This window comes from Lolium rigidum, chromosome 1, assembly GCF_022539505.1.
Source record: "Lolium rigidum isolate FL_2022 chromosome 1, APGP_CSIRO_Lrig_0.1, whole genome shotgun sequence".
NCBI classification, from domain to species: Eukaryota; Viridiplantae; Streptophyta; class Magnoliopsida; order Poales; family Poaceae; genus Lolium; species Lolium rigidum.
The window spans coordinates 301,012,229-301,015,820 of NC_061508.1; positions in this window are offsets into that span (position 1 = coordinate 301,012,229).

Sequence of the window (3,592 nt, forward strand, 5' to 3'; positions counted from 1 at the left end):
GACCAAAACAGCCATGGCAAGACCATGCCGTGGCATGGCATGAGCTCACCATGCCACTCCTCTCTCTGGCCACTTCCAGCAAGTATCACCATGTCAATCACTCTCCTCTCCCTCACTTGATCACGACCAGACACTGCCCCGTCAAAAATCTTTACCGCAACGGCTAGAAATCGACGTGCCCAGACACGCCCAGGCATGCCCATGCACGCGCCAGAGCGCGCATGGCGCCAGCCCTGGACGCGCCAGAGCGTGACGACGCCCACCGCCTCGCGTCACCTCCGCCTTCGCTCTCAGCGCCAGTCGACGCGCGACACCACCCTGACGCTCCTGGACACGGTCACCAGCCCGCGGGAACGCCACAGGTGACGAGCGCATCCACGGACGACCGCCATGACCTGCGCGCTCCCGTCAAGCTCACCGCCGCTGTAGACCCTCGTCTTCACCGCCATCACGCGCGTCAGCCTCGCCAGGACAGCAGCAACCCAGAGCACCCATCCCTTGCCCCTTCGCGACATTGGAACGGCGACGACGACAACGACTGCCGCTCCGCCCTTCGGCACTGCCCCGCTCCTATAAAAGGAGGGCTTCTCCCACTCAATTGAGCACACCATTCTCTTCCTCTCATCCTCACAGCACTCCTCGCCACCTCAATTTCACCGATTAGTCGCCGGAGGCCTCCAATCGCAAGCTCGCCGCCGCCGCCAGTACACGGAGTTCGCCGAAGCAGGAGGCCACCCCAGGACGAGCTGCTGCTACCAGGGAGATCCTCACCCTCGACAACATACCTGCGCACATCTCCGACGACCGCCGGAGCTCCGACGAGCTCGCCGACCCCCTACCTCCGCCGCCAGTGAGTCCCTCGCTCGTCGTCGACGACGACGCTTCTCGACCGTGCGATCGCGTTCTAATCGCACGGCTCTCCTCTCCCCGTACCGCTTCGCGCGTTACATCCCACAGACAGGCGGACCCCACGCTGTCAGGCGGCCCGCTGCGCTGGACGCAGTACTGGGCTGGCCCAATTCCCTCTCTCTCTGCCTAGCCCGTTAAGATCTCCCGCCAGCCCACAGTTTGAATTCAATTTTGGAAAATAGAAAAATACCCTAATCTGATGCAAACTTTGAAATCCAATAGGGACAAATCTACTAGGCCAAAATTTGTAAATTTTATATCTCTGGAAAGCTTAGGATTTTATCTACACAATGCCACTGGTTTGAACCCTAGATCTATTGTAGAATTAAAGTGAGAAAATAAACAAGGCAGGGACTTTTCTGCCTTATATTAATTCTTAAAAATCAACCAAAAATGATTTTGAGTTGATTCCAACTCCTATAATTCACATTTCACTTATACTAATTGTTTCTGCAAAAATATGCCATGCTTACTGTGAATGATCATGGCCTAGTTTAATTAAAGGACTTTATGGCTATTTTTAGTCAAAGTTATTGTCCAAAACTATTAAGAAATCTTATGGGAGTGTTTCTCTCATTTAAATCTTGTCATGAACATTTCAAAATGAGGTAGAGACTCTGGTCATTTAGGTCTCATATGAATTGTTGATGATATTAAATCTTTAACATGTTAGGATTAACTGGTATGAGGTGCTCACCTCATTTAAATCATTTTCTTAAATGATAAGTGTGAAGAGGTTGACTCTAGTCAACCTAGGTCACATATTATTCATGAGAGAAATTAAATCTTAAGAAGATAATGAGAGGAAATTATTTCTCTAAGTAATTGAAAATAACATCTAAGTTAGTATGAGAGGAAATTATTTTTCTTAAATAATAAGAAAAACACATCCACCAACTTAATAGTAATGTGTGATGCTAGTTTAAGTGTGTGAACCATGTTTGTGCTTAGTTAAATTAGATAAGTTTGGTGTGATGATTGTGTACCCCGTATTCGTATTTTAGACGCTAGTACCGAGGAGTACCAGGAGGAGGAGGAGGTCTACTTCCAAGGAGAAGAAGACCACTTTGACCAATTCCCCAACCAAGGCAAGATAATACTCTTGCAAAGTGCAAAGCTCACCATGAGCAAGGCATTACCCCATTTACTTTATGCTTATGATCCTATTTCCCAGTTTTACTTTACAATCTTTATTTACCTTTTGTTTTATCAAAGTACTTTTGATTCATGATTCACTTGGTTAGTAGTGAGTTAGTACAAGAAAATCAAACTTAGCCTAGAAGCAAAGCAAGTTACTTAGCACCCCTTATACCTAGATGCTAGTGCTAAATTTAAAAATGACTACTCTAGATGGGAACATGTGTTTATGAAATGATGATGGTGAAACTCTTGGAATGATGAGTCATTTCCATTGAAAGATTTTGAAGGTGAATATGACATGAGTTTGACTTGGTGAATTTGGCTAAAAACTGATGATTGAGTTGGATGCGATACCATTCCAATTTTTGAGTACCCCCACAATACCTGATTATGGGTAAGGCTTAGCTGGAAATTTATATGTCTTAGTATGGGTTCCCTCTGAACACACATCATAGGGGTTATGCTTGAGGCTGCCTCCGTTGTTGAGAAATGATGTGAATTGAAGGTGAATTGTACGGCCAAGCCTGTGCGGTTCCGGGTTAACGAGTTGGTTTTCACCGGGAGGCCAAGCTCATGGGGAGAGGTGCCTATACTAGGGTGTGTAAGTGAAAGGTTAACGGTTGATGATCCGCGTCTCGAGTTACGATTATTCAGGGTTTTATCCCTGACGGATGAAATCAAATGTTGTGGCACAAGTGTGCAACCTCTGCAGAGTGTAAACCTATTCGAATAGCCGCGTCCGCGGTCATGGACAGTTGGAAAGGCCATATTGTTTCCGTCATCAGAGTTTTTATCTTTTCGAACTTGAACGGTGACTTTGAATTTGAATCACAACTGAGTTGTGGGAATGACACTAATGTTCCCACTTGAGTTAGTTAGCACATGAGGAGTTGTTTACTAAATGTTTCTAAACTAAAATTGGCTTTTTGCAAATAACCCTAGAGCTTAGAACACTTCAATAGCCACATTAGTACTTACATTAGTATTAGATTGCGAGTACTTAAAGTACTCACGGCTTTGTCCCTGGCTATTCAAATGGCCAGACTATGAAGCCGAGCAGCAGTACGAGGATGACGACCAGCAGGACGTCTACCAAAACTAGGAGCTTCTAACGTCAAGCGTTGGCTTCGTGGACTAGAGAGTCCTTGTATCTTACGCTTCCGCTATGAACTTGTGTTTGTTCGTTGATCAATAGATCAACTATTCGGTGTAATATGGATCATGTGATTCCAAGTTGTAAGACATTATGGTTTGTAATGAATGATGATCTGTGATACTAACTATTATGCCTCGCAACAACAATTTCCCGGGATTGCGATGTATGACATAATAGGCATCCGGACTTAAAAATCCGGGTGTTGACAAGTTGGTATCAGAGCCATTGTTTGACCTTAGGAGACCCTAGTTAGAAATGGACGTTCTGAAAATTAAATTTCAAACATGAATGAAGTATTTCTAAAAATTTAAGTCTTTGTCTTCTCTTTAAGTTCTTTGGAAAATGAGAAGTCATGTTCTTCCTTAGAAATATACTTAAAATTTTGCC